Raw genomic sequence first — 24995 nt, 5'->3', positions numbered from 1 at the left:
CATTTTAGAAAAGCGATCACAGACCACCCAAATGACTGACATCTTTTGAGAAACGGGAAGGTCAGAAATGAAATCCATCGAAATATGTGTCCAAGGCCTCTTCGGGACCGGCAAGGGCAAAAGCAACCCACTGGCACGTGAACAGCAGGGCTTAGCCCTAGCACAAATTCCACAGGACTGCACAAAAGCACGCACATCCCGCGACAGAGACGGCCACCAAAAGGATCTAGCAACCAACTCCCTGGTACCAAAGATTCCTGGATGACCGGCCAGCACCGAACAATGAAGTTCAGAGATAACTTTACTAGTCCACCTATCAGGGACGAACAGTTTCTCGGCCGGACAACGATCAGGTTTATTAGCCTGAAATTTCTGCAACACTCTCCGCAAATCAGGGGAGATGGCAGACACAATGACTCCTTCCTTGAGGATACTCGCCGGCTCAGATAACCCCGGAGAGTCGGGCACAAAACTCCTAGACAGAGCATCCGCCTTCACATTTTTAGAGCCCGGAAGGTATGAAATCACAAAATCAAAACGAGCAAAAAATAACGACCAACGGGCCTGTCTAGGATTCAAGCGCTTGGCAGACTCAAGATAAGTAAGGTTCTTATGATCAGTCAAAACCACCACGCGATGCTTAGCACCCTCAAGCCAATGACGCCACTCCTCGAATGCCCACTTCATGGCCAGCAACTCTCGGTTGCCCACATCATAATTACGCTCAGCAGCAGAAAATTTCCTGGAAAAGAAAGCACATGGTTTGAACACTGAGCAACCAGAACCTCTCTGTGACAAAACCGCCCCTGCACCAATCTCAGAAGCATCAACCTCGACCTGGAACAGAAGAGAAACATCAGGTTGACACAACACAGGGGCACAGCAAAAACGACGCTTCAACTCCTGAAAAGCTTCCACAGCAGCAGAAGACCAATTAACCAAATCAGCACCCTTCTTGGTCAAATCGGTCAATGGTCTGGCAATGCTAGAAAAATTACAGATGAAGCGACGATAAAAATTAGCAAAGCCCAGGAATTTCTGCAAACTTTTTAGAGATGTCGGCTGAGTCCAATCCTGGATGGCCTGAACCTTAACCGGATCCATCTCGATAGTAGAAGGGGAAAAGATGAACCCCAAAAATGAAACTTTCTGCACACCGAAGAGACACTTTGATCCCTTCACAAACAAGGAATTAGCACGCAGTACCTGGAAAACCATTCTGACTTGCTTTACATGAGACTCCCAATCATCTGAGAAGATCAAAATGTCATCCAAGTAAACAATCAAGAATTTATCCAGATACTCACGAAAAATGTCATGCATAAAAGACTGAAAAACAGATGGAGCATTGGCAAGTCCGAACGGCATCACCAGATACTCAAAATGACCCTCGGGCGTATTAAATGCCGTTTTCCATTCATCTCCCTGCCTGATTCTCACCAGATTATACGCACCACGAAGATCAATCTTAGTAAACCAACTAGCCCCCTTAATCCGAGCAAACAAGTCAGAAATCAATGGCAAGGGATACTGAAACTTAACAGTGATCTTATTAAGAAGGCGGTAATCAATACACGGTCTTAGCGAACCATCCTTCTTGGCCACAAAAAAGAACCCTGCTCCCAATGGTGACGACGATGGGCGAATATGTCCCTTCTCCAGGGACTCCTTCACATAACTGCGCATAGCGGTGTGTTCAGGTACGGACAAATTAAATAAACGACCCTTAGGGAATTTACTACCAGGAATCAAATCGATAGCACAATCACAATTCCTATGCGGAGGAAGGGCATCAGACTTGGACTCTTCAAATACATCCTGAAAGTCCGACAAGAACTCTGGGATGTCAGAAGGAATGGATGACGAAATAGACAAAAATGGAACATCACCATGTACTCCCTGACAACCCCAGCTGGTTACCGACATAGAGTTCCAATCCAATACTGGATTATGGGTTTGTAGCCATGGCAACCCCAACACGACCACATCATGCAAATTATGCAGTACCAAAAAGCGAATAACTTCCTGATGTGCAGGAGCCATGCACATGGTCAGCTGGGCCCAGTACTGAGGCTTATTCTTGGCCAGAGGTGTAGCATCAATTCCTCTCAACGGAATAGGACACCGCAAAGGCTCCAAGAAAAATCCACAACGTTTAGCATAATCCAAATCCATCAGATTCAGGGCAGCGCCTGAATCCACAAACGCCATGACAGAATATGATGACAAAGAGCACATTAAGGTAATGGACAAAAGGAATTTGGACTGTACAGTACCAATAACGGCAGAGCTATCGAACCGCCTAGTGCGTTTAGGACAATTAGAAATAGCATGAGTAGAATCACCACAATAGAAACACAGTCTGTTCAGACGTCTGTGTTCGTGCCGTTCTACTTTAGTCATAGTCCTGTTGCACTGCATAGGCTCAGGCTTACTCTCAGACAATACTGCCAGATGGTGCACAGATTTACGCTCGCGCAAGCGACGACCGATCTGAATGGCCAAGGACATAGACTCATTCAAACCAGCAGGCATAGGAAATCCCACCATTACATCCTTAAGAGCTTCAGAGAGACCCTTTCTGAACAAAGCCGCTAGTGCAGATTCATTCCACAGAGTGAGTACTGACCATTTTCTAAATTTCTGACAATATAGTTCTACATCATCCTGACCCTGGCATAAAGCCAGCAGATTTTTCTCAGCTTGATCCACTGAATTAGGCTCATCGTAAAGCAATCCCAGCGCCTGGAAAAATGCATCAATATTACTCAATGCAGAATCTCCTGGTGCAAGAGAAAACGCCCAGTCCTGTGGGTCGCCGCGCAAAAAAGAAATAATAATCAAAACCTGTTGAATAGGATTACCAGAAGAATGAGGTTTCAAGGCCAAAAATAGCTTACAATTATTTCTGAAGCTCAGGAACTTAGTTCTGTCACCAAAAAACAAATCAGGAATCGGAATTCTTGGTTCTAGCATCGATTTCTGATCAATAGTATCTTGAATCTTTTGTACATTTACAACGAGATTATCCATTGAGGAGCACAGAGCCTGAATATCCATGTCCACAGCTGTGTCCTGAAGCACTCTAATGTCTAGGGGAAAAAAAAGACTGAAGACAGAGCTAAGAAAAAAAAATGATGTCAGGATTTCTTTTTTCCCTCTATTGGAAATCATTGAATTGGCTCCTTGTACTGTTATGGCTGGCAATCAGGCAACACAGCGTGCAGTAATCAGCGCACATACAGAGATCTGGCCAAAACCCAAAACAATAGGACGAGCTCTGAGACGTGGAATCTCTGTAGACTGCAGTACCTGAACTGTCCTCACACAACTGGAAGCAGCAGTGGATTGCGCCTATCACTACCTATGCAACTCGGCACTGCCTGAGGAGCTGACTAGCCTGAAGATAGAAATACAAGCCTGACTTACCTCAGAGAAATACCCCAAAGGAATAGGCAGCCCCCACATATAATGACTGTTAGCAAGATGAAAAGACAAACGTAGGAATGAAATAGATTCAGCAAAGTGAGGCCCGATATTCTAGACAGAGCGAGGATAGCAAAGAGAACTATGCAGTCTACAAAAAACCCTAAAACGAAAACCACGCAAAGGGGCAAAAAAGACCCACCGTGCCGAACTAACAGCACGGCGGTGCACCCCTTTGCTTCTCAGAGCTTCCAGCAAAAGATAATAACAAGCTGGACAGAAAAAACAGAAAACAAACTAGAAGCACTTATCTAGCAGAGCAGCAGGCCCAAGGAAAGATGCAGTAGCTCAGATCCAACACTGGAACATTGACAAGGAGCAAGGAAGACAGACTCAGGTGGAGCTAAATAGCAAGGCAGCCAACGAGCTCACCAAAACACCTGAGGGAGGACGCCCAGAGACTGCAATACCACTTGTGACCACAGAATTCACAACAAGTATCCGTGGATGTATCGAATACAATGTTATTTATTTTGACAGTATGTTTGACTTATATGTATTCCCTTATGTATGTTTACGTTCCTCCCAGCTTTTCCCTTCCTGCGTTCCCTGCTCTAATATGGCGCATGTGGTTTTCTCCCTGATAGGCGCATGCGCGCTCATTTATCGGCACCATGGGGTGCCTGCCTGTTAGTGCGTCCGCCGCCTGGCGCCACAGGGCCCTGCGGTGGCTGGGCGGGCGGCGCGGTACATGGTGGGCTCCCTTGTGGCCGATTACTGTGATCGCTGCTTATTACCTGCCGGATCATTTAGCGCCTATTTGTTATAGTGGGGATAGTGTGTTGTTGTTGCCACGGTTACCGGTATCTCCTTCCGGTTTTCTCGTGGCCACTTCCGGGTTGGTGCGGTATATAAATCTTTGCCTGGCATCCCTCCATCAAGCCCCCTGAAGAAGGTGTGTTGCCGAAACGCGCGTTGGAGAGGGCACACGGTCCCAGGGAAGGTTGCTAATCTGCTTCGAACATCTGAGGTAAGCACCGCGCCATGGGCATTATTAATATATTGCTTTAGCAGTAGGGCAGATATTTGTCTAGCAGAGTTCCAGTCTATACGCCAGTTCAGGCATTTATACATATAATGTGATCTCTGTCTAATGTTAGTACTGCTCCTTATTGCTACATACTGTATATGAGCCATTTGTGGCTGCGGTAGCTCCCAACACCTCTGTTTCTGCTGGTGTATACTTATATGCAGATGTTCCCCTTCCCTGGTGCCGGGCGCCTGTGGTGGTTTACGCATCGGTGAGGCGGATGTGCACACCATGCGGTATTTTCTCCCACCTGTCTCTTTTTTGTCCATAGTTTACTGTCTTAAGATTAATAAAAACTTTCTATATTTCTGTATATTGACTTTTTGGTCATTGTGGACCACTTTTCCTGGTTATGTTATTTAGCGACTAGTCTTGTCACAGTTCCCCCCTTTGGGGCTCAGTATATAGTTATATTTTTTTTGTCACTTTGTGCATTTTATTGTTTAATTTGACTATATAATGCTGAGGATTGTCGTGCTCTTGGTTTACTATTGTATTTTTACTGTGTTCTGCACAGGTTTTCTGCATGACAAAATGGACTATAGGGCCAAGGAACAGGTCTGGCTCGGACAAATGGAGCAGGTTTTTGGGGAGGTGCCTCTGGTGTTCAGCGGGCTGGTGATCACTTGTGGGAGGAGAAGTGTGCTCAGATACAGACTCTATTGATCAAGCGGACTAAGCTATGGTGGAATCGGGCATTTTTGGAAAAATATGTGTCCCGTTCCATGATCCCACGAGGTCTGAGGGTTAGAGTGGTCCCAGCATATCCGATCGATGATGGGACATTTATCAGCGAGTGGGAGGAGGCATGTAGTGGCTGTTCAAAGACACTGATGCAGCTACTCATCAAGCTAAATACGAAGTCAATTGAAGACTTCGATAAACAAATTGATGCGGCTCAGGTGGATCTCCGGACATTTAGTACAGAGGAGAAAATTAAGTCCTATGAACTGAGTCTTGAAAAGGTATTGGACCAGACAGTGAAAAGGATACATAATAATCAAATTCAGAAATTTAATAGAGACTCTAAAGACTATCAGTTAAAGACCGTTTATCGGTGGGCCAAAAATGCATCACAGACACTTCCCAGAAATCGAGGTAATTTCTTCTCATCTATGTCATCGGCTGGTGAATTCTCAGATGCATCTGGATCCTCTATGGTGACTCGATCAGGATCAACATATAACAGATCCCGTAAACGCAATTACCACCCATATAGACGCCGGGAATTTGGCTCACCCATTGAGGGACAAGATAGCAATAAGGTAATTAACCTTAGTGAACATCAGTTAACACCTACTGACTTGTCCCTAGTTAATAAAGGGTTCTCCTTCTCTCCATCGGCTGGTCTAGATACTTTTTCTTTTGTAAAGGATCTCCACTTGTTTGCTAGATCCCTATTGTTCAAAAGGTTTTTCTTTGATGATCATTTACATATGTTGTTTCCTACAGATGAAGAACAAGCAGCCCTGAGGGCGTTGGAGGAGTTGTCGGACGAGCACAGGTCTACAGAGGGAGGTAGGATACCCCCATCGATCAGACCACGCTTCAGGAGGTTTCCCCCTCTCTCCAATTGTAGCGCCATTGATTTATTTGTGCAGGTTGTCACAAGTGATATCTTGAAAATTCCACAGCACATTCGGGGGGACAATCTTACTAGGGAGGAGCGTCAACGTCTCCACCATCTGCAGCGGCTTTCGGATGTTGTGCTGAAACCGGCGGACAAGGGGGGTAACGTTGTTATTTGGCCCATCGCTATGTATGAGCATGAGGCATTTCACCAGTTGAAGAATTTGGTTTGCTATAGGAAGCTTACGTTTAACCCCTTGTCCGCCTACAGCGCACAGTTATCCTCCATTCTGTCCGCCGTTGTAGATGGTGGTGTTATTACTAGGGAATTGGTGTCTGCCTTAGTGGTTTGTGAACCCACCATCCCTACGTTTTACCTCCTCCCTAAAATACATAAGAACATTAAGGTCCCCCCTGGACGTCCAATTGTGTCGGGTCGGGGAAACTTCCTGGAGAACATTAATAAATGGATTGATTCCATCTTACAACCCCTGGTGATGGGACTCCCCTCCTTTCTCAAGGACACTACTCAGCTGCTCCGGATGGTCGACGGGCTCTCTTTGGACCCGGATACCCTCTTGGTGGCGGCTGATGTCGAGTCCCTTTACACTAGTATACGTCACTGTGACGGTTTAAGGGCCGTTAAGTTTTTCCTGGGCTCGTCCGACCACTCCCCCGCCTTCAGCGCATTGGTGCTTGAGATGTTAGAGTTTACTCTGACTCACAATTTTTTTACTTTTAAGGGGTCCCTCTACCTGCAGCTCCAGGGCACTGCTATGGGGGCGGCCTTTGCCCCCTCCTATGCAAATTTGTTCCTGGGGCTGTGGGAGAGGGACCTCTTCCTGTCAGATGAGCGGCCGTCGTCGGTGGACTGCGTCCTTTCTTGGACGCGGTACATCGACGACGTCTTTCTCATCTGTCAGGGTTCTTCGGTAGCACTTGAGCGTTTTTTTGAGGGGATTAATCAGAATGATTTAAACATTCGGCTTACGGTCAAATACCATCCTGACGAAATGGAATTCTTGGATGTCACCCTTCGGAGGGACACAGGTGACAACATCTGTACCAACATTTACCGTAAGCCTACCTCTACTAATATGTTACTACATGCCTCCTCCTCACATCCGGCCCATATGATTCGATCCGTACCTGTGGGCCAGTTTTTACGTCTACGACGTATTTGCTCTACGCAGGCCCTTTTTGAGATAGAGGCGGACAAACTTAAGAAAAGATTTATGGAGAGGGGTATAGTCGCCGAGCTATCAAACGGGCCTATCATAGGGCTAAATGGTCTGATAGGGACACACTGTTGTATCAGAATACCACCAGAGCTGGAGAATCTGGTGTAGTAAGATTCATCACTGATTTTAATACAGCTTCTGGATTAATACGCTCTACACTGGAGAAGGCGTGGCAAATTCTCATGACCGATTCCACCATAGCTAAAATCCTACCTTCAAGGCCGTCTATTACCTTTAGACGGTCTAGGAATTTGCGTGACTGCTTGGTCAATAGCCACCATAAAGGGGTACCCAATAGGACATTTTTGAGTGATGTCCCATTTAGGAAGGGCTGTAGGCCCTGTGGTCGCTGTGTCGCCTGTGCTAATATTGACCGGTGTGATTCATTTTCGGACTCATCGGGTAGTAAGAACTATAAAATTAAGAAGTCGATTACATGCACCACCACCAATGTGATCTATTATGCCACTTGTCCATGCTCCCTGATCTATGTGGGCCTTACCACACGCCAATTTAAGATCAGGGTCAGGGAGCATGTGCGTGGCATCCAGGCGGCCAGCGACCAGATGGATACAGCCCTCCTTAAGACCCTACCTCGACACTTCAAGACTCACCATGAATGTAATGGTAAATTATTACGTGTCAGAGGTATTGACCATATAGATTTGGGTATCCGTGGTGGCAACATTACCCAACGTTTGGCTCAACTTGAGTCTCGTTGGATCTGGACCCTGGGCACAGTTCATCCACGGGGATTGAACGAGAATCTGAGCTTCTCACCCTTCCTGTGATCACCGCCCGCTGCACATCCTGTAGTCTTTATTTCCACGCTTCACCGGGTGTGTAGTGTGTTTTTATTCATTTTAATAATTTTTTACATTTACTAACTGTTCTGTTTGTTGTAGGTTTAGTGTTTGATGCATATGGCGTTACATGTTACTGTCTTCACGCTGCGGATATTTGGAGTTAGCCGTGCCGTGATTCCTGGGTGCATTATCTGGCCAGCTGGTGGATAAGAAACTGTATTTTGGTGTTGGAAGAAATGCCCGATGGACTATGGATGAATGACATCATTGAAGAGGAAGCCCTTTGCGGGGTTACTACACTTATCATTCCTCCGTGCCATTATATTATGGCATTGTTTCCTCCATAATACTGACTCTGCGAAGGCTGAGTGTGTGTTTTTTTGTACAGGCACCTTTATGAATTTTCTAATTTATAAGTTTCTAGCATTGACTGTGTCAATGTAATATCTAGACTGCTCTATTCTGAGGTTGCCGCTTGGCGCTCATATGGAATCCGAGTGCGGCCGCTAATATCATTCAAACTAATGTGCCAGTTATATATATTGGTATGGTAATGACAGTATCCGTGGATGTATCGAATACAATGTTATTTATTTTGACAGTATGTTTGACTTATATGTATTCCCTTATGTATGTTTACGTTCCTCCCAGCTTTTCCCTTCCTGCGTTCCCTGCTCTAATATGGCGCTTGTGGTTTTCTCCCTGATAGGCGCATGCGCGCTCCTTTATCGGCACCATGGGGTGCCTGCCTGTTAGTGCGTCCGCCGCCTGGCGCCACAGGGCCCTGCGGTGGCTGGGCGGGCGGCGCGGTACATGGTGGGCTCCCTTGTGGCCGATTACTGTGATCGCTGCTTATTACCTGCCGGATCATTTAGCGCCTATTTGTTATAGTGGGGATAGTGTGTTGTTGTTGCCACGGTTACCGGTATCTCCTTCCGGTTTTCCCGTGGCCACTTCCGGGTTGGTGCGGTATATAAATCTTTGCCTGGCATCCCTCCATCAAGCCCCCTGAAGAAGGTGTGTTGCCGAAACACGCGTTGGAGAGGGCGCACGGTCCCAGGGAAGGTTGCTAATCTGCTTCGAACATCTGAGGTAAGCACCGCGCCATGGGCATTATTAATATATTGCTTTAGCAGTAGGGCAGATATTTGTCTAGCAGAGTTCCAGTCTATACGCCAGTTCAGGCATTTATACATATAATGTGATCTCTGTCTAATGTTAGTACTGCTCCTTATTGCTACATATATGAGCCATTTGTGGCTGCGGTAGCTCCCAACACCTCTGTTTCTGCTGGTGTATACTTATATGCAGATGTTCCCCTTCCCTGGTGCCGGGCGCCTGTGGTGGTTTACGCATCGGTGAGGCGGATGTGCACACCATGCGGTATTTTTTCCCACCTGTCTCTTTTTTGTCCATATTTTACTGTCTTAAGATTAATAAAAAACTTTCTATATTTCTGTATATTGACTTTTTGGTCGTTTTTTGGTCCTTGTGGACCACTTTTCCTGGTTATGTTATTTAGCGACTAGTCTTGTCACAGTTCCCCCCTTTGGGGCTCAGTATATAGTTATATTTTTTTTGTCACTTTGTGCATTTTATTGTTTAATTTGACTATATAATGCTGAGGATTGTCGTGCTCTTGGTTTACTACTGATTTCCACCTGCAAAGGGAACTCTGGATGTGCCTTCGGACCGGCCGGTCTCAGACAGCCCAGTTAGCAGTGCTCTGGATTGAGAATCCCGAAGCCTTCAGTAAAAGGTAAAGAGACTGCAACCCTGTGTCCTCATTATTAACTACACCTCACACCATCACCACCTACAATACTGGGAAGCCCTGGGGATATACTTCACCTGTGGGAAGGTATACCATCTAGCTGCCGTCACATCACCCCAGTGGACCCCAAGCAGCGTCGGTCACCCTGACCGAATACCACAGGCGGCGTCACGAAACATTTGCCGACTTTCATCACCCACTTTCATTGGACGCCCCTTAGAAGGGTCACGGACAGGGTCCAGCCACCGTGACAACCCTAGAACTGAGACAGAGAGGACCGGTACCGAGTAACCCACGGCCCTGTGTCTGGGGGCGCTCCACATCTTTCTCAATTTATCATAACATCTCCATCTGCACCTCACTCACAGTCCAGCACTTTGTCCTGTTCGCCGTACTCTGCCTTCTCTCAGCACAACAGCCAGCCCTCAGACCCGCGGTTGTGGTCACATAAAAGAGTTTTTCCTCCTACACATGGCAAAGCTAAGAGCTTGAACTCCACCATCTACAATCTGTTGGCCACAGAAATGCTGCCTTTCTGCCTGGTGGATGCAGATGGTTTTCGAAAGATGATAGCTGTCGCAGTCTCCCAGTACCAGCTGTCCAGTCACCATTACTTTTCTAAGAAAGCTGTGCCTCCTCTACACCAGCATGCCGCTGACAACATCTCCCGTTCCTTAACTAAATCTATGTCTGCCAGGGTGCATTTCACCACTGACACCTGGATGAGCAAACATGGGCAGGGGCATTACATCTTGCTGACTGGGCACTGGGTGACTATGGTGGCTGTGGGGGCAGGCTGTCTTTTTGCTGCTCCACAAGTCTTGGAATTTCCACAACTTGCATGACAAACCTCTGTATCTAAAAGTTCCTCCACTGATTCTGCCTCCTCCACTTGCTCTAGGGCCTCCATCTGTGCCCTCAGCAGAAACACATTTCAACAGTGCAGATAGAAGATCCCCCACCCCCGTTCTGCACATCCATGGCTCACCACAATCAGGCAGTGTTTAAATTAATATGCCTTGGAGATGGCAATCACACAGCTCAAGAGTTGCGAACATGTATTTAGGCCAAGTTTGTGCAATGGCTATCTCCACTAAACCTGGAGCTAGGGAAGGCCATGTACAATAACAGGGCACATGTTTCAGAAACTGTGGTAGCAGTGACAAGCCCTGGTGCAGTATTTCCTTTTGCATAGCCTGGACCAATGCAGTTCAGACATGGTGCAAATCATGCTTGTGGAGTGGGCACAGGTGAAGGACCTCTGTACCTCTCTGCACAGGTTTGAAATGGCTACTAAGATGGTTAGCACTGACGATGCCATCATCATTACAATTCTGGGTCATCTACATGCTGGAGCATGCTTTGAATAGTCTGCATGAGGAGATGATGGTCTCAGAGGAAGAGTTGGAAGCAGAGTAGGATGTAGAAGGGATATTAATATCTCAAGTTTCCGGGCTGTATCCGCACATGTGGGTGCCATGGGATGGTGGCTTACTGCACTCAAGGGAGGCTCATGGTACCAGACTAACTGTTATTGAAGATACAGGAGCTGAGGAACAAATGGAGGAGGGCGAGGTGATGGACGCCCAACAGTCAGGAGATGAAGAGGATAATAATCTGCTCTCTGCTGTCCGTGGTTGGTGGGGGGGATTGAGAAAGCAACCTGGAGTGTTACCTTGCCACCATCACAGCATGGACTTGGACCTCATGGATGCGCCCAACATATGAGTGCCTTCTTGCTGCACTATCTTCAACATGATGCCCATAATCTAAGGGTTGGAAATAATGCTGAATACTGGGTTGCCACTCTGTTAGATCCACAGTACAAGGGTAAATTTAGCCAGATGCTTTCCCCCATGGAAAGGTATGCGCGCATGCTGGAAAATCAAAACACGCTTGTAGACAATCTTAAGAGTAGTTTTCCCCAAGACAGCAGTGAGGCATACAGTGTGCATCCCAGTTCTAGACGTAAAAACCTCGGGAAGGTGTCATGGCAAAAACATTAGCAGCAGCAGTTTAAGTGGTATAAGCAATTTCTGTGAGTCATTTAACACATTATTTTAGACCAGCCCATGCACTGGCAGAAGAGAGTACAAGTGTGACACGTTGTGAATGAATGGAGAGGATGGAACAGAAGTATCTGTATCTCAATATCAATTCCATCAGGGATGGTTTGGACCCTTTTGCATTTTGGTCTTCAAAAATGGAAGAGTGGCCTGTCACAACTTGGAGGTTTTGTCCTGCCCGTCAGCCAGAGTTCTTTCAGAACGGATAACCTGGCCTAAAAGTGTAGACCACCTAACTTTTATCAAAACTAAAAAGTCATGGATCTCAAATGACTTCTGCATCCCAGTCGCAGATTAGGCAGACTAGGCGATGGTATCATTTTTAGCGTCATGTATTGATCCCACTTTATTGCAGTCTGTGCCATTTTTGTGTTGTCTTCTGTATCTGCTGCTGCTACTTCTGCTGCTGAAGTTACAAACATTTTTTTGAAATGTGGGACTCAAAGTTGGGTCTACATCTGGTGGGTTGCCTGTAATAGAAAGTATGTCAGAGGCCTATTATACTGTTTCTACTCTGTGGAAATTGATTCCACTTTTGTGCTGTGTGACTGTGTGACAATAATTATTTGAGAGGTGGAGACTCAAAGTTGCTCTCCATCTGATGTGTTGCCTGTGTAAATAGGGCTCCCAGACAGGCAGGCCTGCACTCACTTTCAGTCAACTACCTGTGTTACTTTCCTTACATTTTTGTACCAATAGTACTATATGAAACTGATGTTTGTGCCATCTGAGTGTAGCTGGAGAAAAAAATGTGTTGCATGAGGTATCAGGGCTCCAAGATAAGAAGGCTTACACTGCTCCCTTAAGGTACCGTCTCACAGTGGCACTTTGGTCGCTACGACGGCACGATCCGTGACGTTCCAGCGATATCGTTACGATCTCGCTGTGTCTGACATGCTACTGCGATCAGGGACCCCGCTGAGAATCGTACGTCGTAGCAGATCGTCTGAAACTTTATTTCATCACTGGATCTCCCGCTGACATCGCTGAATCGGCGTGTGTGACGCCGATTCAGCGATGTCTTCACTGGTAACCAGGGTAAACATCGGGTTACTAAGCGCAGGGCCACGCTTAGTAACCCGATGTTTACCCTGGTTACCAGCGTAAACGTAAAAAAAACAAACACTACATACTTACTTTCAGCTGTCTGTCCCCGGCGCTGTGCTTCTCTGCACTCCTCCTGCATCCTGTGTCAGCGCCGGCCAGCCAGAAAGCACAGCGGTGACGTCACCGCTCTGCTTTCCGTCTGAAAGGCGCTGACAGTGCAGGAAAGCACAGCGCCGGAGGACAGACACGGAATGTAAGTATGTAATGTTTTTTTTTTTTACGTTTACGCTGGTAACCAGGGTAAACATCGGGTTACTAAGCGCGGCCCTGCGCTTAGTAACCCGATGTTTACCCTGATTACCGGGGACCTCGGGATCGTTGGTCGCTGGAGAGCTGTCTGTGTGACAGCTCTCCAGCGACCAAACAATGATGCTGCAGCGATACGACATCGTTGTCGTATCGCTGCAGCGTCGTTTCAATGTGACGGTACCCTTAGCCACCACGTATTAATTGAAACTTAAATTCAAAGCAGTAAATGCAGGCCCAGATCCTGATACCTAATTCATGACACATGGCTGACCTTTGATCTGAGGTTCAGTAGCAACGGCAGTGGCTGCAGGCTCCTACTTTGGGGGACTCTGTGGGTAGGCTGCTCCACTGAATCCAAAATTGCCCTCCCGGACAGGTTTTCAGGCGGTAGGGACAAGTTGTTTGTATTCAATGAAGCATGTAAGTAGTATTTTAAACTTCGTCCTTACTCCTCTGGAGATGAGGAGCAATGATTTCACAGTTAAAGTGGATCCTCAATAGTGATGGGCGAGCATTAAAATGCTTGGGCGCTCATTTAGAGCAAATTGGGATACTTGGGTACTCGGCCAAAACAAACGAACCCAATGTAAGTCTATGGGAGAGTATTTTTACCGCGATCCCCCCGGGGGTCCTTTTAAGGTCTAAAAACATCTGAAAATGATGGAAATACTGCTCAAATGACACAGGGACCTCCTGGGGATCGCCCCTGGAAGCATTCCTGACTCGTATTCACAGCCTTAATAATTTTTTTCCAAGATTCATGCCATTTTTCCCTGTGCCACAAAAAGCACATTAAAACGAAACGAAAACAGGTTTTGCTTGGAAATATGTCAAAGTACATCCCTTGCAGGTTAATGACTTGCCTGTAAGGCCAAATAGTTAGCCGCAGACTGAAAATTTCCTCTCCCACTTAGGCTTAGTTCAGACGCTGCGTTTTTGAAGCGTTTTTCAACTTTAACATTGCTTTCAACGACTACACATGCATTCACTGGGAAATATCATTGTAACATTTAACACCTCTAGCTGGCCATGTGGTGTGTGACACATAAGCAGACCCATCTTATTTGATTTACAAAGGAAGGACTCTTAAAGTCACAGAGGCTATTTTTACTGGTGCACCAGGCGGCATTAATCTTCTTAAAGGGCCATTATGAAACAGTGGGTCTCCTAAGCTGTTGTGGCCTATGCTGTGAGTGGATGGGCTGCCAAGAATTATGACGCACCACAATACCCGTCATAAGATGTCCAGGGGGGACTCCTGAAAAAGTGTTGCATTGAATTCAAGGCCTGCCCTGCTACCAATTCTTATGCACCCCCAATAAGCCTTTGAACCCACATACTGGATGGGCCCAGGAAAATCCACTTCACAATATGCATTTTGTGCTCCATACTCCTTGGTTTTACACATTGGCGGCAAGGCCAGCCCTGCTGCATAGTCATATGCACCCCATTAGGTCTTGGAACCCACATATTGGATGTGCCCAGGAAAATCCGCTTCACAATATGCATTTTGTGCTCCAAACTCCTATGTTTTATACATTGGCAGGAAGGCGAGCCCTGCTGCATAGTCAGTCATATGCTCCCCATTAGGCCTTGGAACCCACATACTGGATGGGCCCAGGAAAATCCACATCACAATATGCATTTTGTGCTCCAAACTCCTTTGTTTTATACATTGGCGGCAAGGCTAGCCCTGCTGAATAGTCAGTCATATGCACCCCATTAGGCCTTGGAACCCACATAGTGGATGTGCCCATGAAAATCCACTTCACACTATGCATTTTGTACTCCCGTACTCCTTGGTTTTACGCATTGGCGGCAATGCCAGCCCTGCTGCATAGTCAGTAATATGCACCCCATTAGGCCTTGTAACCCACATAGTGGATGCGCCCATGAAAATCCACTTCACAATATGCATTGTGTGCTCCACACTCCTTTGTTTTATACATTGGCAGGAAGGCAAGCCCTGCTGCATAGTCATAAGCACCCCATTAGGCCTTGGAACCCACATACTGGATGCGCCCATGAAAATCCACTTCACAATATGCATTGTGTTCTCCATACTCCTTTGTTTTATACATTGGCAGGAAAGCGAGCCCTGCTGCATAGTCAGTCATATGCACTCCATTAGGCCTTGGAACCCACATAGTGGATAGGCTCATGAAAATCCACTTCACAATATGCATTTTGTGATCCATACTCTTTTGTTTTATACATTGGCAGGAAGGCGAGCCCTGCTGCATAGTCAGTCATATGCACCCCATTAGGCCTTGGAACCCTCATAGTAGATGCGCCCAGGAAAATCCACTTCACAATATGCATTTTGTGATCCATACTCCTTTGTTTTATACATTGGCAGGAAGGCGAGCCCTGCTGCATAATCATATGCAACCCATTAGGCATTGGAACCCACATACTGGATGGACCCAGGAAAATTCACTCGTATTTTTTAATGGTATGATGGTTCCCTCTTTGCACAATTATTTACAGGAGAATTTTGCAATTTTATTTGACATGTTTTTAACACTAAGGTTCAGATACAGCTTTAAAAAAGGCAAATACTTGCAATACAAGGCAATTTTATTGCAAATTACAAAATTCAAGGAATAGTATGATTGAATAGTGTGAGTCCGTACACTATTGTACAGTATTTGTTAACATACACAGGTTAATAAGTACATATAAGGAATAATAAATATAGTGATTACGTATATATGAAGATTAACTACATACAGTATAGTTAGATCATCACCAAGAGGCTTTTAAACATCATCCGTCTGGAATATTAGAGAAACAACACCAAGACAGAGAACCCCTGGGAGATTACCTACACTGCATGGGTGTCCCCAATTATGCAGGTATCAGCACACTGTACATGTACAGGTACCCCAGTTTTGGCATCTGTCTTAGTCATGTTTCTCTGGTCTTATATAGTGAATAACACTACGTAGTAACTCTAGTTTCACCCACACCTTCAAGGGGCCACTTTTCAAGGTTGGATGAAACTGAGATATCATGGAGTGATCAGACAAGGGGCCATAAACCCCTAGAAAATAAAAGCCACAAGGATTTAGATCAAACCACCACCGACATAGTTTCAGTAAGCCTTAAGGTACCGTCACACATAACGATATCCTTAACGATATCGTTGCTTTTTGTGACATAGCAACGATATCATTAACGAAATCATTATGCATGACAGCGACCAACGATCAGGCCCCTGCTGGGAGATCGTTGGTCGCTGGGGAAAGTCAAGGACTTTATTTCGTCGCTGGATCTCCCGCTGACATCGCTGAATCGACGTGTGTGACGCCGATTCAGCGATGTCTTCACTGGTAACCAGGGTAAACATCGGGTTACTAAGCGCAGGGCCGCGCTTAGTAACCCGATGTTTACCCTAGTTACCATTGTAAAAGTAAAAAAAAAAACACTACATACTTACATTCCTGTCACGTTCCTCAGCGTCAGCTTCCCTGCGTCCCCCAGTGTCAGCGCCGGCCGTAAAGCAAAGCACAGCGGTGACGTCACCGCTCTGCTTTCCGGCCAGCGCGCTTACACAGTGCAGGGAAGCTGACGCTGGGGGACGCGACAGGAATGTAAGTATGTAGTGTTTTTTTTTTACTTTTACAATGGTAACCAGGGTAAACATCAGGTTACTAAGCGCGGCCCTGCACTTAGTAACCCGATGTTTACCCTGGTTACCAGGGGACTTCGGGATTGTTGGTCGCTGGAGAGCTGTTTGTGTGACAGCTCTCCAGCGACCACACAGCGACGCTGCTGCGATCGGCATCGTTGTCTAGATCGCTGCAGCGTCGCTTAATGTGACGGTACCTTTAATGTTTTACAATGACAAACAGCAAGCATGTAGAGGCTTAGAACTGTGAGTGAAGTGAATAAACAAACATTTATCAAGATTGTGTCACTATGAGCATTGTTTGTCACATCTCTAAATGTTTTACAAGAAATGCAGATATGTGATTGTCTGAATGCATTTGGTATACAGTATTTCAATCTTGTTTACAAATCACCATTTGTATATTCTCCATTTGTACATTTGAGGCAGACAAAGTTAAGGCTCGCAAGTAGAGAAACAAATATAGTGGACAAAGCTATATTTTAATGAACTACTGAGGCAAAGTAACAGCATTGCTTTATCAAATTTATATGAAGTGTATTGTGTCCAATATTAGCAACCAGGCAACACAAAAAGGAGCTTTTCAAGTGAGCTCTTTAAGGTACACAAATGTTATGAAGTGTTTTCCAACAAGGATGTGGTTTCATCAATGTGGGGTACCTTTTGTAAAAATAGACTAGTGCCATCACAGCCCCCCTTGACCAAACTTCACAGGCCTATAACAGTACCAAGCACGTTCACCCTGGTGATCTAGTGGCAGTTAAACAAGAGATATTGCAGAAGACAGAGTTAATAAGTAGGCCCAATGGAATGCCATGCCCAATTCCCCAATGTGGGATCATTTTTGGACTGATTAAAATAGTGCCATCACAGCCCCCTAGACCTAAATGCCACGTACATACCACGTCAACCCTTGTGATCTACTGGCAGGTACAGGACAGATTGCAGGAGACAGAGTTAAGAAGTAGGCCCAAAGAAATATCATGCCCAATTCCCCAATATGTTGTCCTTTTTGGACTTAAAAATATAGTGCCATCACAGCCCACTTGCCCAAAATTCACTGGCCTATAACAGTACTGAGCATGTGCACCCTGGTCATCTAGTGGCAGTTAAAGGACACGTTGCAGGAGACAGATTTAAGAAGAAGGCCCAATGTAATGTAATGCCCAATTCCCCAATGTGGGGTCCTGTTTTTACAAAATGAAATAGTGCCTTCACAGCCCACGTGCCCAAAAATCACTGGCTTATAACAGTACTGAGACCAAATCTGGAAGCGTATACCCCTGTGTGGTTGTGAAGAGGTGCATGAGAATACACCTCCCCAAAAGAGAGAATGTATTTGAGGTTATGTTTCGCTGTTTTTACTTGGTGGTGTACAGAAATCTTTCCCAATCCAGGCCTTATTCATTTTTATAAGAGTCAGCCTGTCAGCATTTTCAGTTGACAGGCGGATGCGCTTATCTGTTATAATTCCACCAGTGGCACTAAAAACCCTCTCTGACAGAATGCTAGAAGCAAGGCAGGCCAGGACCTCCAAGGCATATAGAGCCATTTCATGCCATGTGTCCAGCTTGGATCCAAAAAGCAAAAAAAGAATATCCAGCTCAACGAGACAGTGAAAAGTAAAAACTTGATACTTTATTCACTTCATGTAGAAGCAGAGGATAAAAACATCAGCACAATAAGGATAAGAACACTATCTATCTACGCGTTTCAGGTGGCAAAGCACCCTTAATCATGATTAAGGGTGCTTTGCCACCAGAAACGCGTAGATAGATAGTGTTCTTATCCTTATTGTGCTGATGTTTTTATCCTCTGCTTCTACATGAAGTGAATAAAGTATCAAGTTTTTACTTTTCACTGTCTCGTTGAGCTGGATATTCTTTTTTTGCTTTTTGGATTCCCCACGCCTTGACACAGCGTTTCCGTGCTCCGAGTTGAACTGTTACTATGGTGAGCTGGATTTTCTTTTTCGTTACTATGTAGTCCAGCTTGGATACCCAATAATTAAAAGGCACAGAGGAATCCTGGAGAATGTTTGTACTATCTGCAAGGTACTCCCTCACCATCTTCCCAAACATTGCACTTCTTGTGACAGCACCCCTTGCCTCTGTGCCGCCATGATGGGAGGGTCCGAGAAAACTGTCCCAGAACTTGGCCATTGTTCCCCTGCTGAGCTGGATTGTACTTCTGTCTCTCTCGCTTGGACTCCTTGGTTATACAACAAACTCTGATGTCTGCTGCCAGCGTTCTCATTTTAGCACACCTCTCTGACTCAGGGAGAAGAGATTGAAAGTTCTCCATGTAGCGTGGGTCTAGAAGTGTCACCAACCAGTAATGAGTGTCACCCAAAATTTTGATAATCCGAGGGTCACGTGAAATGCAGCGCAACATAAAGTCAGCCATGCGTGCCAAACAGCTAACAGGCAAGACTTCCGTGTCCTCACCAACAAGATGACTGGCCATACTGTCCTCCTCCTCCTCATCCTCATGCTCCTCCTCCCTGTCCTCAGGCCATCCCCGCTGAACAGAAGCTAATACAGGTGTGTTTGTAGTACAGTCTATAGCGCATGAAAGTAGCTCCTGTTCTTCCTCCTCCTCCTCCTCATTGCCTACCAATCCACGTTGAGAAGATATGAGGCTGGGCTGAGTGTAATCCCCCTGTATGTGTCCTTTCTCCATGTCCTCGTGCTCCGCCTTCAAAGCATCCTCTTTGATTGTCAGCAGAGAATTTTTCAGAATGCTGAGAAGAGGGATTATGGCATCATTGCCGCTCACCATCTTGGTGCAGTTCCCAAAATTGTGGAGGATGTTACATCTGTCTGACATCCATGTCCACTCCTGAGGTCTTATGTGTGGAGACTGACATGAAATTCGACAGCCTTGTTGATGTTGGTAGTCAACAACGGCCCTCTTCTGCTCACAAATCCTTTCCAACATATGCAGCGTAGAGTTTCTGCGCGTGGAGACATGACACAACAGTTGGTGAGCTGGATGCTGAAACCGCTGCTGAAGCACGGAAAGGGTGGCTGAAGCCATAGTTGACTTTGTAAAATGGGCAGACAGATGCCGTATTTTCACTGGCAGATCCGGCAGCTCTGGGTAGCTTTTCAGAAAACATTAAACCACGAGGTTAAGCACATGGGCCATGCAAGGTACGTGTGTGAGCTTACCTTGCCTCAAAGCCGCCACCAGTTTACGGCCATTGTCACACACGACCATGCCTGGCTGTAGGTTCAGCGGTGTTATCCAAACATCTGACTGCTCTTTCAGCGCTGTCCACAGCTCTTCTCCATTGTGCGGTTTGTCACCTATGCAGATTAACTTCAGCACAGCCTGTTGCCGCTTGGCTGAGGCAGTGCTGTAGTGCTTCCAGCTTCTGACTGATGTGTTGATTTCAGAAATGGAGGAGGAGGAGAAGGTGCAGGAGCTGTAGACAGTGGGGACAACCCTGATTGACATAGGGCCAGCAATCCTCGGCTTGGGGAGGATGTGCTCCATCCCAAGGTCCGACTGTGTCCCGGCTTCCACTATGTTATCCCAGTGTGCCATCATTGAGATGTACCGTCTATGCCCACAAGCACTTGTCCACGTATCCGTGGTTAGGTGGACTTTACCGGTAACAGCATTGTTGAGGCCACTGGTAATGTTGTGGGACTCATGCTGGTTTAATGCCGGTACGGCACACCTGGAGAAATAGTGGTGACTGGGGACCGAGTACCTTGGGACGGCAGCCGCCATCAGGTTGCGGAAAGCTTCCGTCTCAACAAGCCAAAAGGCAGCATATCTAGCACAAGCAGAAGATTAATATTAGAATTGAGGACTGTGACCTGTGGGGTGTTAGCTGGGTATTTCCGCTTGCGTTCCAAAGACTGGGTTATAGACAACTGAACGCTGTGCTGGGACAAGGACGTGGACGCGCTTGCTGATGGTGCTGCTTGACTGTGGGCCACAACAGGTGCAGGGCTAGAGGCATCTTCACATGCACGGTGTACTGGCAAAATAGAGGAAGTAGCAGTGGTGTAACTAGCAGGCAGTGGTCCTGGAGCTTGGGGGTCGGCCCACAAAGTCGGGTGCTTTGCTTGCATGTGCCTGATCATGCTGGTGGTGGTCAGGCTGGTTGTGTTGCTACCCCAGCTGATGCAGGCATGGCAGGTGCTGCAAATGGCCTGTTTGGGGTTATCGGCAGAGTCTTTAAAAAATAGTCAGACTCGGGAAGATCTCACAGGTGGAATGGCAACTTCACTCATGTTGGTGTTATGGGGAATGGATGCACGCCTTCTGTCTGTGGCCACCACACTGCTTCTTCCAGCCTGTTGTGGGAATATGCCTCCTTCCCCATTTGTACTGCTGTCCTTGCTATGCATGTCCTCCTGCCAGGTTGGGTCAATCACTATGCCATCCACCACCTCGTCTTCCACATCCGCACCCTGCTCCTCCTCCTGACTTTCTGGCAATTGTGTCTCATCATCGGAAGGTCGAGCAAAAAGATGTGGGTCTTTGTTGTTGCCCACTTTCACGGCCTTGTCCTCTGGATGCACCATCAGCATCATATCAACTTCCCTGTCCCTTGCCCCTTGCCTTAAAGGGACTCTGTCACCTGAATTTGGCGGGACTGGTTTTGGGTCATATGGGCGGAGTTTTCGGGTGTTTGATTCACCCTTTCCTTAACTGCTGGCTGCATGCTGGCTGCAATATTGGATTGAAGTTCATTCTCTGTCCTCCGTAGTACACGCCTGCGCAAGGCAAGATTGCTTTGCGCAGGCGTGTACTATGGAGGACAGAGAATGAACTTCAATCCAATATTGCAGCCAGCATGCAGCCAGCAGGTAAGGAAAGGGTGAATCAAACACCCGAAAACTCCGCCCATATGACCCAAAACCAGTCCCGCCAAATTCAGGTGACAGGTTCCCTTTAACCATTTTAAATGGACTACTGCACTATGTCTTTATTACTAGCGAAATAATATGCAATCAGTATGCCTGCAAATCTAAGATTTTTCAAACCCAAACACCAGGCAGGCCTCAGCCTGACCTAACAGACTGTATTCAATTTTATTTTATTCTTTTTTTAACCCCTTCAATTCACGGCCCTTTTTCATTTTTGCAACCTAATAACTAGAGCGGGGGCACCACATAGGAAACGGGGATCCAACCTGGTCTATGCTATACTAAGCCATGAAAAAACAACACAAGAAATAGACCATAAAAGGGGATCACACAAGGCAATGGATTAAGTATGAAAATTACAAATTTTATTAGAATAACACTCATGGACATTGGAAACAACCACATGGAGCACACAATTAAAAGCATTTAAAATTGGTCACACATAGGACCTAGAAACATGAACAAATGGCCCATAATAGAACCCTCCTCCTAGATGCGATCCCTCCCCAAACGCACTGTAATGGCTAATAATAATATATAGTACAGTGTAAGATGTCTGCATGAACAGCACTATTGGAATATAGGGTAAAGCAACACAACCTAAGGACTATAGTTGTGACCATGATATATAATGCACCAGTCTGTGAATACCTCACACCAGCAGGATTACCTATATAGCACAAACAAGCAGATATGCAAAAAAAAAAACACCTTTATGCAATAACGTAAGACATAGACAAAAGCTTAATAAAGCATACACAGTGAATCAAATTGACCCCAAACCACACATATGGCATGTAGGTCTACTCCATTAAGGTATAGAGTTGTATATAATACAGAGTTAGTTGTGTAGCGATTCCACTGGTCTAGTCTAACGTGGTATATAACCCGTGCCATTAAATTGCAAAAGCTCCCATAGTAAGGGAAATAAAAGATCTGCTGAGGAGTGAGGATTCAGATCACCAATAACAAAAAACCAGTATGTAAACCCAGGAGCTGTTCAAGCTCTGTACATAGCCAAGGGGGGTATCGACAGGAGGAGCAGAGACCCTACGCGTGTCGCCACAGCAGTGGCTTTTTCATTTTTGCGTTTTCATTTTTCACTTCCCTCCTTCCCTGAGCCATAACTTTTTTATTTTTCCGTCAATATGGTCATGTGAGGGCTTATTTTTTGCGGGACAAGTTGTACTTTTGAACGACACCATTGGTTTTACCATGTCTTTTACTAGAAAACGGGAAAAAAATTCCAAGTACAGTGAAATTGCAAAAAAAGTGCAATCCCACACTTGTTTTTTGTTTGGCTTTTTTGCTAAGTTCACTAAATGCTAAAATTAACCTACCATTATGATTCTCTAGGTCATTACGAGTTCATAGACACCTAACATGTCTAGTTTATTTTTTATCCAAGTGGTGAAAAAAAATTCCAAACTTTGCTTAAAAAAAAAAAAAAAAAAAAAGTGCCATTTTCCGATACCCGTAGCATCTCCATTTTTCGTGATCTGGGGTCGGGTGAGGGCCTATTTTTTGCGTGCCGAGCTGATGTTTTTAATGATACCATTTTTGCGCAGATAAGTTCTTTTGATCGCCCGTTATTGCATTTTAATGCAATGTCGCGGCGACCAAAAAAACGTAATTCTGGCGTTTCAGATTTTTTTCTCGCTACGCTGTTTAGCGATCAGGTTAATGCTTTTTTTTAATTGATAGATCGGGCGATTCTGAACGCGGCTATACCAAATATGTGTATGTTTGATTTTTTTTTTATTGTTTTATTTAGGATGGGGCGAAAGGGGGGTGATTTAAACTTTTATATTTTTTATATTTTTTTTCATATTTTTAAAAACATTTTTTTTTTACTTGTGCCATGCTTCAATAGCCTCCATGGGAGGCTAGAAGCTGGCACCACTTGATTGGCTCAGCTACATAACAGCGATCATCAGATCGCTGCTATGTAGCTGAAATGCAGGTGTGCTGTGAGCGCCGACCACAGGGGGGCGCTCACAGCAGGCCTGCATCAGTAGCGATAGAGGTCTCAAGGACCTCTATGGTTACCTTCCTGATGCATCGCGGACCCCCGATCATGTGACGGGGGTCGGCGATGACGTCATTTCCGGCCGCCCGGCTGGATGCGGTGGTTAAATGCCGCTGTCTGTGTTTGACAGCGGCATTTAACAGGTTAATAGCGGCGGGTGAATAGCGATTTCACCTGCTGCTATTGCGCGCACATGTCAGCTGTACAAAACAGCTGACAAGTCGCGACTTTGATGCGGGCTCACCGCCGGAGCCCACATCAAAGGGGGATTCACGGCATGCGCAGTACATGTACGGCGCATGTCATGAAAGGGTTAAAGTTAATTTATGCTAAATATCGCTGTATAGAATTAGAGTATCACACAGCCAAAAAATAAGTACACCGGCTTCCAATGCCCAAACTTAGAGCACAGAGATATATGACGGTTGACAGTTGTAACGGAAATACTACACTGGCAAATCTGTGGCCTTTCAATTTTTTTGTATGCTAAATAGCACTGTATACAATTTGAGTATCACACAGCCACAAAGTAAGCACACCAGCCTCCCAGTGGCGTATCCAGGGGGGGGCAGCCGGGGCATGTGCCCCGGGCGCAGCTGACAGAGGGGCGCCAGCGGGGCAGCCCGGCCACCCCCTGATGTGATGTGGCATTGCGGCTGTGTGCTGCCTGTCAAAGCCAGGCTCCTCATCGGTGGCATTCTGACGCCCGGCGTCCGCCCCCCACAGTGAGATAATCCCATGCTGTGTGCTGCGCTAGTACCCGCCGCCGGTTCCAGTTCGCTTGCTTGCCTGAGACAAGCGAGTCCCTTCCTTCAGTGCCCCTGACAACCGCTGAGAGGCGCTGAGACCGCCGCTGGCACTGCCGCATCAGGGAAGCGCCAGCAGCGGCTGACGTCACAGTCTGACTCTGAACGTGTGACAGGCTGCTGCCGCTGCAGCTTCGTGTCGTTGCGCCGCAGTGCCGGTAACTCGGTTCGGGTGTCGCGCGGCATGTGTGGTCAACTGTCAATAACTCACTGTGTGTAGGTGTGGTTGGAGTGGACGGTGACGTCTTCGGTGCCGGTGGTAAGTCAGTGCTCCAGACCGTGGCCGCGGGGACCGGGTGGAGCTGAAGT

The sequence above is a fragment of the Ranitomeya imitator genome, chromosome 5 (assembly GCF_032444005.1).
Source record: "Ranitomeya imitator isolate aRanImi1 chromosome 5, aRanImi1.pri, whole genome shotgun sequence".
Lineage (NCBI taxonomy): Eukaryota > Metazoa > Chordata > Amphibia > Anura > Dendrobatidae > Ranitomeya > Ranitomeya imitator.
The sequence above is the reverse complement of the archived record's forward strand: the minus strand, read 5'-3'. Positions refer to the sequence as shown.